Source organism: Dasypus novemcinctus, chromosome 13 (genome assembly GCF_030445035.2).
Source record: "Dasypus novemcinctus isolate mDasNov1 chromosome 13, mDasNov1.1.hap2, whole genome shotgun sequence".
Lineage (NCBI taxonomy): Eukaryota > Metazoa > Chordata > Mammalia > Cingulata > Dasypodidae > Dasypus > Dasypus novemcinctus.
In genome coordinates this window covers 61431301-61443981 of record NC_080685.1, presented here as the reverse complement: position 1 = coordinate 61443981, position 12681 = coordinate 61431301, and the positions used below count along the sequence as shown (strand labels likewise).

Genomic DNA, 12681 nt, shown 5'->3' with positions numbered 1-12681 from the left:
AGAATGTATAACCCACTGAGTTTGGATACAGCATTCTGTATATGTCTGTTAGGTCTTAACTCTTTTATCATATTGTTCAAGTTCTTTATTTCCTTGTTCACCTTCTGTCTAGTTGTTATATCTAATGATGTGAATGAGGTAGTGAAGTCTCCAATGATTATTGTAGAGCTGCTATTTCTCCCTTCAATTTTGCCAGAGTTTTTCTCATGTGTTTTGGGTCACCCTGGTTAGTACAAAGATATTTTTGACTGTCATATCTTCCTGGCAGATTGTCCCTTTTATTAATATATGTTGACCTTCTGTATCTCTTAGAACTTTTTTGCATTTAACATCTCTTTTGCCTGATATTGGTATAGCTATCCCTGCTCTTTTTTGGTTCCTATTTGTGTGGGTATCTTTTTTCAGCCAGTTTGTATCCCTAGGACTAATGTGAGTCTCTTTTAAGCAGTATATGGGTGGTGTGGGTTTTTTATTCATTCTGTTAGCCTATATCTTTGGGGAATTTAATCCATTCACCTTCAGTGATATTAGTGTAAATGCATTATTTACTTCCACTATTTTTTTCATTGGTTTTCATATGTCACATCTTATTTTCATCTGTCTTTTTACTCTTTTGGTTATCCTTTCTACTATTCTTTCTTCCGTACTCCAAGCCTCTCTCTCCGGTCTTTTTTTTTCAATTTCGAAGGCCTCCATTAATATTTCCTGCAAAGGTGGATTCTTTTTTATGAACTCTCTTACTTTCTGTTTGTGAATATTTTAAACTCACCTTCATATTTGAATGTCAGTTTTGCTATATAAAGAATTCTTGGCTAGCAGTTTTTCTTTGAGTATTCTAATTGTATCATGCCTCTGTCTTCTCGACTCCATGGTTTCTGATGAGAAATTGCACTAAGTCTTATTGGGCATCCATTTATATGATGGTTTGCTTAACCTTTGCTGCTCTCAGAATTTTCTCTTTATTTTGACATTTTACATTCTAAATATGTATCTTCAAGTAGGTCTATCTGGATTTAGGCTGATTGGGATATGCTACGCTTCTTGGACATGTAAGTTCATTTCTTTAGCGAGAGGTGGGAAATTTTCAGCTGTTATTTCCACAACTACTCTTTATGCCCTTTTTCCTTTTTTTTCCTCCTTCTGGACCTTCTATGACATATATTGTGTTTTGTGTTGTCATCAACTTCCTGGGCCCCTGCTCAATTTTTTCCATTCTTTCTTTCTCTGTTCTTTTCTCTCTTCAATTTCATCTGTCTGTCTTAGGTATCACTTATTTTTTCTTCTATTATTTTGAGTCCACTGTTGTATGCCTCTAATGTATTTGTTTTGTTTTAAAAATTTATTTCTCTTCCCTTCCCCGCCCCTCCCCCTAGTTGTCTGTTCTCTGTGTCCACTTGCTGTGTGTTCTTCTGTGCCCGCTTGTATTCTTGTCAGTGGAACCCGGAATCTGTGTCTCTTTTTGTTGCGTCCTCTTGCTGCGTCATCTCTCCATATGTGTGGCGCCATTCCTGGGCAGGCTCCAGTTTTTTGACGCTGGGTGGCTCTCCTTATGAGGTGCACTCCTTGCACGTGGGGCTCCCCTACGTAGGGGACACCCCTGCGTGGCACGGCACTCCTTGCACACATCAGCAGTGTGCCTGGGCCAGCTCATCACAGGGGTCAGGAGGCCCTGGGTTTAAACGTTGGACCTCCCATGTGGTAGGCGGACACCCTATCCGTTGGGCCAGATCTGCTTCCCTCTAATGTGTTTTTTATTTCATCTATCGCATCTTTTGTTCCCATGAGCTATGTTAGTTTTCTATTCAGGTTTTCAAATTGTTCTTTGTGCTTGCTCAGTGCCTTCTTGATGTTTTTTTATCTCTTTACCCATATCCTTTCAACTCATTAGTTTGATTTTGGAAATTTGTGTGCATCTTGTTAATTGTCTCAAATCCTGCTTCTCTTCTGGGGCTTTGATATATTCCTTTTCTTGGGCATGTCTTCGTTTTCTTAGTATGGCTCGTAATTTTTTTTGCCGATATTCAGGCATCTGTGTTAGAATGATGAGTTTACTCAGATACTCAGTTTCTCTTTTGTAGGGAATTAGTGGCAGGAGGCTGTGTGATACTGCTGTTTTTTGATTCTTGGTTTACCGTGGGTCTTTAGGGTTATCCCTGTTAGTTGCTCAGAAGTGGGTTCTGGACCCAGTGATAGGTTGCAGACCTGCTTCCTAGGGCCTTGGGAAGAGAGGCTATAAAGGCTGGAAAAAGCCTCTCTTCATTATTTACTTTTAATTTCCTTGCATACACTTCCTTGGTCTGCCAGCAGATGACATTCTTTGAAAACCTTCTCATTTCAATTTTGGTCAGAGTGTGTTTGCTGCAACACAGACTGGATCAGTGTAATAGAGGATCCTCCCTGGAGGCTAAGAACCTTGTAATTCAAACTTTCTCAGAGACGGTTCTCCAACCTTTGCTGGCAGGCTGCTTCCTTTTCCCAGGTAGGAAATAATTCTACTTCCCTCTGTGTCCTCAAAAATCAGTTCCAGTTAGTAGAGAGGGAGATTGAAAGGGTCAGATCTCTTTAGTCCTCAATCTCTTTAGTCTCTAGCTGATTCCCAGTGCAAACAATGGTGCAGCTCCACCTAGCCTGGAAGTGCTCATGGGACACAGCAGACTAACTTTGTGGTTCAGAAGCTTAGTCAGCTTTAGTCTGTGCCCCTCTCTGTCCCTTTCCTGTTGAAGTGGATCCCTGGGGCCTCCTTTGTGGCTGCTGGGCCCCAGGCGTGTGGGGTGATGCCAGCAGTAGCAGATATCACTTTTAACTCAGTTTTGCTGTCATGATTCTTTTCCTTTGTCTCTCTCTCTCTTCTGGGCAGTGTCCGGCTGGTGTCCTAAACCCTAGAAGAATATTTTCCAGGCCATTTCTGCCTATCCTCTACGTATTTTTCTGGGAGAGAAGAGAATTCTTTGTCTTTTTAGTCTGCGATCTTCCTGAACATCCCTATGATTTTTGTTTTTTTGCAGTGATCTGGAACTGAACTTGCAATATCTCTAAGGTATGCCTGTACATGATTATATACTCCTCTGCTTTATTAATTGATTTACTTGTAAATATTTAGTTCCAGGGACTTACAAATAGTTTTAAATTGAGAGGATTGTTTCACTGGTTAGAGTCTCACATGTATTAAATATGTTTTGTGACTCATAAAACTACTCAGAAATCCCAAGTTCTCTAGGAAATTCTGGTTGCTGTTAATCATTTAGCTTAAAAATAAGATTTGTTTGGGGAAGCGGACTTGGCCCAGTGGTTAGGGCGTCTGTCTACCACATGGGAGGTCCGCGGTTCAAACCCTGGGCCTCCTTGACCCTTGTGGAGCTGGCCCATGTGCAGTGCTGATGCGCGCAAGGAGTGCCCTGCCACGCAGGGGCGTCCCCCGTGTAGGGGAGCCCCAAGCGCAAGAAGTGCGCCCTGTAAGGAGAGCTGCCCAGCGCGAAGGAGAGTTCAGCCTGCCCAGGAATGGTGCCGCACACGCGGAGAGCTGACACAACAAGATGACTCAACAAAAAGAAACACAGATTCCCGTGCTGCTGACAACAGAAGCGGACAAAGAAGATGCAGCAAATAGACACAGAGAACAGACAACTGGGGCGGTGGGAAGGGAAATAAAATAAAATAAATAAATCTTAAAAAAAAAAAAGATTTGTTTGTAACCTATGTTGTTTTCTACTCTTAATTATTCCTTCTTTTTCAGGCTAACTCTCAGCTAAAATGACATTGAAAGTAGAGAAGTTGGAAGATGTTTTAAACTTTGAGGGATCCCTTTGGCTGCTTTTAAGATAGGATTCCTTGATACACTGCAAGTTCTGGCTTACCTTTTAAGAGCTGAGCCATTGCTAACCATTCCCATATTTGTAATCATTTAAAACGTCTGTCTTAGCAAAAAGAAATGACTGCTTTGCCTTTCTTTCTGTTAATAAATGAAAACTAAAAATGAATGTTTTTTTTAAAAAAGATTTATTTCTCCCCACCCCTTGTTTGTGTCCGCTGTCTGCTCTCTGTGTTTGTTAGTTGTGTATTCTCTGTGTCTGCCTGTTTTTTTTTTTCTTAGGAGGCACTGGGAACCAAAACAGGACCACCCATGTGGGAGGGAGGCACCCAATCACTTGAGCCACATTTGCTCCCTGCTTATTGGGTCTCTCATTGTGTTTCCTCTTTATGTCTCCTCATTGCATCATCTCACTGCATCATCTTATTGTGTCAGCTTGCCACACCAGCCTGTCGTGTCAGCTCCTTGTCTTGTTCATCTTCTTTAGGAGGCACTGGGAACCAAACCCGGAACCTCCCATGTGGTAGGCAGGCACCCAACTGCTTGAGCCACATCCACTTCCCTGAATATATTTTTAAAGACGCGAGCTTTAGGATAGAGTGATCCAAATTACTGGGCAGGCCCGTGGGGTGTTGAGTGTTATCCAGGGATTGCTTTGTAACATTTTTCTAATTCCTGCCATTTCTTTCATGTCTTCTTCAGGACATGCTTAAATTCTTGCACGCTTATGGACTCCTTGCTTTCCCACCTAGTGCTACTAGAATCCACCTCACCCCTACCCCCAAATTTAAGTGTTTATAATGTCTTAAGAGTTGTGGTTCTGAAAGTATGGTCTGTGGATCCTAAGGGGTCCCAAGATCTTTTCAGAGTGAGTCCATTGGGTCAACACTTTTTTTAATAATAATACCAAGATGTTATTTGCTCTTTTTACTGTGTTGACAATTGTTCTGATAGTGCAGAAGCAATGGTAGGTAAGATTGCTGGTGCGTTTGCATAAATCAAGTTATTAGCACCAAACTGTAGTATTAGTTGTTATATTCCTCACTGTCCAGCACTCAGTTAAAAAAAAAAAAGTTTTTTTTTCCATAAGACTGTCCTTCATGAAGCAAAAAAGTATACTTGACCCTCAAGTATACTTTCCTTCATTTTTTAAAAATTTATTTTTTATGTCAATGTTACATATTACTTAGTTAACACAAGGCAACCACTACAATAACAGTAAATCTGCTTTAATCAGGAGTTATACTTCCCCCTTATTTTTTTGTTCATTGCTCAGCCTCATGGGATTTGGGACAGTGTTCACTCTGACTGCTTCAGGCTGAGAAAGGAGGTAGATATTTCAGGGCAGAGGAATAGAATTACTTTGCTTGCAATTGAAGATCCTCCTTGCTTTTGGGATGGGTCTGGTCCATCATCATTGTTTTGTTAGTTATTCAGGGAAGGCCCAAAGAACTGGGGAGAAGTAGTTGGTTGCATATCTATTCGGTTTCAGAGCTCCTCCAGCTTGGGAACAGTCTGATGACTTTAAATCTTTAAGAAATATACTTAAATAAATTGAAGGTTATGGGTTCAAATAAAAGAAGTGGAAGTTTCAGGATTAGGGGGTTTATACCTAAGTATAACTCTGAATTCTCTTTGTCATAAAAACTCCATTTTATTTACTATTTCCCCCTTTTGATCAAGGTCTTTCTTCAAATGCACGGCTGATTGATTAACTCTTGGTATTAATCCCTCAGTGTCAGAAGCTCACCTTGGGAATCATGTCCCAGGTTGGGGGAAGGTAGTCAGTTTATTTGCAGTTTGGCACAGAGACAGGCCACATTTGAGGAATAAGGTTTTCAGGAGGTAACTCTTTGGTATTAATTATAATTAGGAGTAAGGTTCATGAGTGCAATCATTAAGACTGAAGTCTTGGCATATTAGCCTATTTTCCTGTATGCTCCTGTATTTTCCTATATGTTCTGGAGCTTCTGGCCATCTTATTTGAGAAAGTAGTGGGACTTCCCCAGGAGGTAAGTTTAATATTTCATTAGCTATCGTGTAGGCCACTATCCAGAAAGCAAACCTATGGCAACAAGGCTACATTTATATCCCATAGAAGTATGTACCTATATAATGTTCAAGCTGTTTAAAAGGCCCTTTGTCTAGGTACCTGACTGTCTAAAACAGTATAATTTACAGAGAAATTTGGTTGTTTCTGTGACAAATAACATTCTAATAAAATACGCAGCATTCCCTAACTGCTCCCCATTGTTGACTTTGAAAATTGATATGGTATCTCTGTTATATTTGATGTAAAAGTATTAAAATATTACTGTTAACTCTGGTGTATATATTTCTTTAGGTAGATTTCCCCCCCATACACCACCCTATTATTAAAACCTTTTACTAATGATGTACTTTTCTTTTAGATCCTGAAAGAACCTTCTTATATTTATATTATTAACCCCCGTTCTCGCCAACCACAGAGTTCATTGTATTATACAATCTCATGTTTTTTCCTCTAGATTTCCTTCTAGTAACATATGCCACCTAAGACCTCCCCCTTCAACCATGCTCGCACACATACCTCAGCACTGCCCTTTATACTCACATGATCACATATCTGACCACCCCCAAACCACTACAGTCAACCTAATTATAAATTCTGCGCAAATTAAGCATCACCTTCCCGTTCTATCTTCTGGTAACCCATCTTTTAGATTCTACCTATATGCTTATTAAAATTAGTTCATATTAGTGAAATCATGTAATATTTGTCTTTCTGTGCCTGACTTATCTCACTCAAGATAATGTCCTCAAGGCCCATCCACATTGTCTCATGCATCAATATTTTATTCCTTCTTACAGCTGAATAATATTCCATCATATGTTTATATCATGTTTATCTCTTCATCTGTTGATGGGCATTTGGGTTGCTTCCATCTTTTAGTAACTGTAATAGTGCTGCTGTGACTTTGGTGTGCCTATATTTGCATGTTTCCCTGCTTTCAGTTATTCTGGATATACACCTAGTAGTGAGACTGCTGACTCAAATGGCAATTCTATATTTAGCCTTCTGAGGAACCGCCACACTCTTCCACAGTGGCTGCATCATTCTGCATTCCCACCAGCAGTGAACAAGTGTGCCTATTTCTCCACATCCTCTTCAACACTTGTAATTTTCTGTTGTTGTGTTTTAAGATGGCCAGTGTAGTAAGCGTGAGATGATATCTTGTTTTGGTTTTTATTTGCATTTCCCTAATAGCTGCGGATGTTGAGCATCTTTTCATGTGTTTTTTTAGCCAATAGTATTTTCTTTTTGGAAAATGTCTATTCAAATCCTTTGCCCATTTTTTAATTGGGTTGTTTGTCTTTTTATTGTTGAGTTGTAAAAAAAAAAAAAAATATATATATATATATATATGCTGAATATTAGACCTTTATCAGATATATGGTTTCCAAATATTTTCTTCCATTGAGTAGACTGCCTTTTTACTTTCTTGACAAAGTCCATTGAAGAACAGAAGTTTTCAATTTTGAAGAGGTCCAGTTATCTAATTTTTCTTTTGTTACTCATGCTTTGGGTGTAAAGTTTATGAAACCATTTCCTACCACAAGATCTTGAGTATGCTTCCCTACGTTTTCTTCTAGGAGTTTATGGCCCTGATTCTTAAATATATATAGAAGAATATTTAAATAAATAATAAATGAGTGTAAGACAGGGGTCCTCTTTCATTCTTTTGAATATGGATAGCCAGCTCTCTCAGCACCATTTGTTGAAGAGATTATTCTGTCCCAGTTGAGTGGACTTGGCAGACTTGTCAAGTATCAGTTGACTGTAGATATATGAATCTATTTCTGAACTCTCAATTCAATTTCATTAGTCAGTATGTTTGTTCTTATGCCAGTACCATGCTGTTCTGACCACTGTAGCTTTGCAATATGCTTTAAAGTGAGGGAGTGTGAATCCCAACTTCCTTTGTCTTTTTCAAGGTGTTTCTGGCTATTTGGAGTCTCTTATCCTTCCAAATAAATCTGATAATTGACCTTTCCATTTCTGCAAAAAATGCTGTTGGAATTTTTATTGAGATTGTGTTGAATCTGGAAATCAATTTGGGTAGAATTGACATCTTAACAATATTTATCTTCCAATCTAGGAGCACGGAATGTCCTTCCATTTATTTAGATCTGCTTTGATTTCTTTTAACAATGTTGTCTGGTTTTCTGTGTATAAGGCCTTTACATCCTTAAATTTATTCTTAGATATTTGATTCTTTTAGTTACTTTTGGAAGTGGAATTTTTCTCTTGATTTCATCCTCAGCTTGCTCGTTCCTAATATATAGAGACACTACTGATTTTTGCATTTTGACTTCATATTTTGCCACTTTGCTGAACTCATTTATTAGTTTAGGAGTTGTAGATTTTTGGGGACATTTTAAATATAAGATCATGTCATCTGCAAATAGTAGAAAGTTTTACTTCCTTTTTTCCAATTTGGATGCTTTTATTTCTTTTTCTTGCCTAACTGCTCTGGCCAGAACTTCTAGTACAGTGTTGAATAAGAGTGGTGACAGTGGGCATCCTTGTCTTATTCCAGACCTTAGATGGAAAGTTTTCAGTCTTTCTTGTATGATTTCATCTTTCTGAATTCATGGATAGACTTGTTCTATGGCCAACATGTGGTCGGTCTAATCCGGAGAATGATCAATGGACACTCGAGAAGAATATATAACCTGCTGTTTTGGGGTGCACTGTTCTGTATATGTCTTTTAGATCAAGTTCCCTTAAAGTATTATTCAAGATCTCTGCTTCTTTATTGATCCTCTCTGTAGACGTTCTGTCTGTTGTTGAGAGTGGTGTATTGAAGTCCCCCTTTATGATTGTAGAGGTATCTGTTTCTCCCCTCAGTTTTGCCAGTGTTTGCCTCATGTATTTTTGGGCAACCCTGGTTAGGTTCATAAGTATTTTTGATTGTTCTTTCTTCTTGGTAGATTTCCCTTTTATTAATATGTAGTGTCCTTCTTTGTCTCTAAAACAATTTTGCAATTAAAGTCTATTTTGTCTGATATTAATATAGCGACCCCAGCTCTTTTTTGTTTATTATTTGCATGGAAAATAATTTTGTAACCTATTTGTGTCCTTGGATCTAAGGTGAATTTCTTGTAGATAGCATATAGATAGATCTCTTTTAAAAAAAGAAAATCCATTTGCCAGGCTTTGACTCTTCATTGGGGAATTTAATTGATTAACATTTGATGTTATTACTGTAAGGCAGTACTTTCTTCTACCATTGTATCTTTAGGCTTATATGTGTCATATCTTATATTGTTTCTCATTTTACTCTTACTTATAGTCTTACTTTTTACACTCCCCTCCAAACCTCTTTCTTGTCTTTTTCTTTCAACCTGTAGAACTCACTTTAGTATTTCTTGGAGGGCAGAATTCTTGTTGATGAATTCTCTCAGTTTCTGTTTATCTGTGAATATTTTAATCTTTCCCTTATTTTTGAAAGACAGTTTTGTTGGATATAGAATTCTTGGCTGGCAGTTTTTTCTTTTAACACCTTAACTATGTCATACCAATGTCACCTTATCTCCAGGGTTTCAGATGAGAAATCACCACTTAATCTTATTGAACTTTCCTTATAAGTGTTGAATCTCTTTTCTCTTGCTGCTTTCAGGATTCTTTTATCTTCAGCGTCTGACAATCTGATTAGTATGTGTGTCAGAATACTTCTGTTAGGTTTTATTCTCTTTGGAGTATGCTGTGTTTCCTGGGCATAAACATCCATGTCCCTCATAAAAGTTGTGAAATTTTCACCATTATTCCCTCAAACACCCCTTCTGCTCCTTTCCCTTGTCTTCTCTCCCGGGACATCCATAATGTTTATGTTTGTGCACTTCTTGCTATCATTCAATTCCCTAAGTCCCTGCTCAGTTTTTCCCATTTTTCCCTTTATCTCTTATATGTGCAATTTTGGATGCGCTATCTTCTAATTTGCTAATTCTTTCCTCTCATTGTTCAAAACTGCTGTTGTGTGATTCTAATGTATTTTTAATTTCTTCTCTTATACCTTTCATTACCATAAGGTCTGTTTTTTCAATGTGTGTTAATTTCTTATGCTCACCCAGTGTTGTATTCTGTTTTTTCCCCTCCTTTTTTTTTTTTTTTGAGTAAAAAGGCAATTTACTGTTTTTAACTTTATTTCTGAGTTGCTAAGATTATTTCCCCTTACTCTTGTTTTAGAATTTACTATATTCCCCAATTAAATCTGAGGGAATCTGCCACAACCAGACAGATAGAAAGTACGAGGACCTTGTTTTACTTGCATTTATAGCCAGTGTCTTCTTAATATCTTCTATCTCTTCCCTCATCTCCTTAAGTTGATTTAGGTTTTTTGTATGGGCATCTTTGATTAGTTGTTCCAAATTCTGCATCTCCTCCAGCTTTTTAATTTGTTCCTTTGAGTGGGCCATATCTTCCTGTTCGTTAATATGGCTTGTGATTTTTGCTGATGTCTCAGCATCTTTTTATCTCGATGGGTTGTCAATTCTTCACTCTTGTCTAGGGTTTTATTTTTGCTTGGCTTTTTTTAAGGTTCTTTGACACTTGTTTCCACTTATTCTAAATCTTTAAACTTGCCCATATTTAACTGAAAAAATAAAAGAAAAAAGGATAAAAAAATTTAAAAAAGAAAAGAAAAAAAGAGGAAAAGGAAGAGAAAAATAAGAGAACAAAAGAAAAAAGTAAGAGGAGAAACAAATAAAAAAACTGGGCCCCCTTCTTAGGCCACAAGCATCTGGCTGCTCCCCCATTTCCTGGCTGGGCATCCCCTCACCGGCTGTCTGCTCCTTTTGGTCTGCAGCACTGTGGCTTCCACTGTGCCCAGCAAACCTGCCTGTCTTCCTGCCACTTCTGGAAGACAAGTGCAACGTGCTGTTCCCTACTCTGCCTTCTTGGATCTAGAGCTTTAAAAAAAAAAAAAAAATACAGAATTTTAGAAAACTTCTGTTTACTCCTATGACCTTACAATCTTCCAATCCTTGTTTTCTGATGAAATGGTGGTGATGTTAACTAATGTGATTTTGGATAGTGCTTAATGAAATGAGTCAATATTTTAGAAGATCTGTCATACTCAGTAAACTAATATTTTCCTTATGACCAATACATGATTTTATAAAATATCTATTCAAAGTATAAAATAGACCAGTGGATTATAGTGTATGAGAGTTTAAAAAGTTTTAATATGTTTTCAGGTTCCACAGTGCAACTAACCTTTAAGAAACTAGCCCTTGTTGAGTTTTAATGTAGTGTCAAAAAAGAATATCCACAATTATCTGAAAACACAGAGTCCTTTTCCAGCTGTATATCTATGCGAGGCCAGGTTTTCATCATATACTTCAGCCAAAATGTATGTCAGACTGAAAATAGAAGCAGATATGAGAATCCAGCTCTCTTCTGTTAAACCAGATATTAGAACTATGCCACTCTTCTCACTGAATTTTTTGTTTTATAAATTATTGTGTTTTATAAAAACATTATGTTAAATGTAATAAGTTCATTGTTATTTTAAAATAATTGATATTTTTTAAATGTCTCTTTGAATTTATGGTACAGTAAATAGTGATAGGTACAGCCCATGTCAGAGTTCTTTAGGTTCCGCAATAATTTTTAAGAGTGCAAAGGAATCCTGAGACCAGAAAAGCTTAAGACTCACTGCTAAAGGGAATTTAATTTATAGTTGTATATCACAGCTGTATACTGGTTGTGGAAATAGGCTTCTTAGGTTTTAGGCTTCCAGTTCTCAAAAAAGAATTCAAACTTCCTTTATAGAATTAATAAATTCTTTATTCTTTAAAATGAGGTATCACTGGAGGCAACTCTTTAACTGTGTCTTCCATGCTTCTAGGTGATATTCATGAAATAAACCAAGTACCTCACATTATGGGAAGATGTGTACCTCTTTCTCCACCAAATCTGCCAGAAATCTCCATAAAAAGAAAAGTTTCAACTTACTTCCTTAATCCTTCCCCTTTGTATCTCAAGTAGATTTTCTCATTAGCAATGGAAATCCAAAGGCTAACATGAGAGGAACAATGAGAGAATTTGCCTAATCCATAAATTGGATATAGACTTACCTTGGTTGATTGAGTATTGACATATAGCTCTATTTATTTAGTCTGAAACAAGTAACTGTATTCTGTATCTAACATTCAACCTTTTAGCTCTCATCAGTATGCCTAAATAATGTAAGGCACTTTTATTCATTTTTGCTAATACTTTCTGTTCAAGTACTTGAAAAGTCAGGGGAAATATGGTATGTGCAAATTCTGTCTTAAAGCCAGAGACAACAAATTAGCAGAAATGTACTTTTGTGCTGTTTGTTCCAGGAAAATTGGTTAAGAAATTATAGAAGGATCAAAACAAATCCTTAGTTTAGGAGCAGTGGGGTTGTCTTTGTACATGCGAGGCCATATTATCATAAAATGACTCCTTTTTGGCTTTTAAATGCAGTAGTATTAGGTTATAACATTTAATTGGTAGATATTAGCCCATTGGTGGTAGTGGTTGGGGAAGGGGACAATAATCTGCCATATAGCATTGCTTAATCCAGGAAAGTAAATCTATGGAAAGCTAATAACATTTAAAAATCTTCTAATGAGATTTCAGGTTTAAAAATGTCTCATCAAAATTCTTGGCCTATAAAAGACTCTCTGTGTAAGAGTAACCATCCCGCCACCCTTCCCACCCATTGGCCTAAGAAAAGGAAAGCTATATTTGAAATTTTTCAGCTGAATATACATTGCTATCACATCAAATGGAAGCATATGGGAATGTTAAGGGCTCTTTAGTTAATTCATAGGATTAAGCATAGTCTATTCAGAGAAGA

The 12681-nt window shown here is 37.4% G+C and overlaps 1 protein-coding gene across 1 annotated transcript in view; it reads left to right on the top strand.

Annotated features, from left to right (window-relative positions):
* Nucleotides 1-12681, top strand: part of STX6 (syntaxin 6) — a 73879-nt gene that overhangs the window by 23226 nt on the left and 37972 nt on the right. The window lies entirely within an intron of this gene.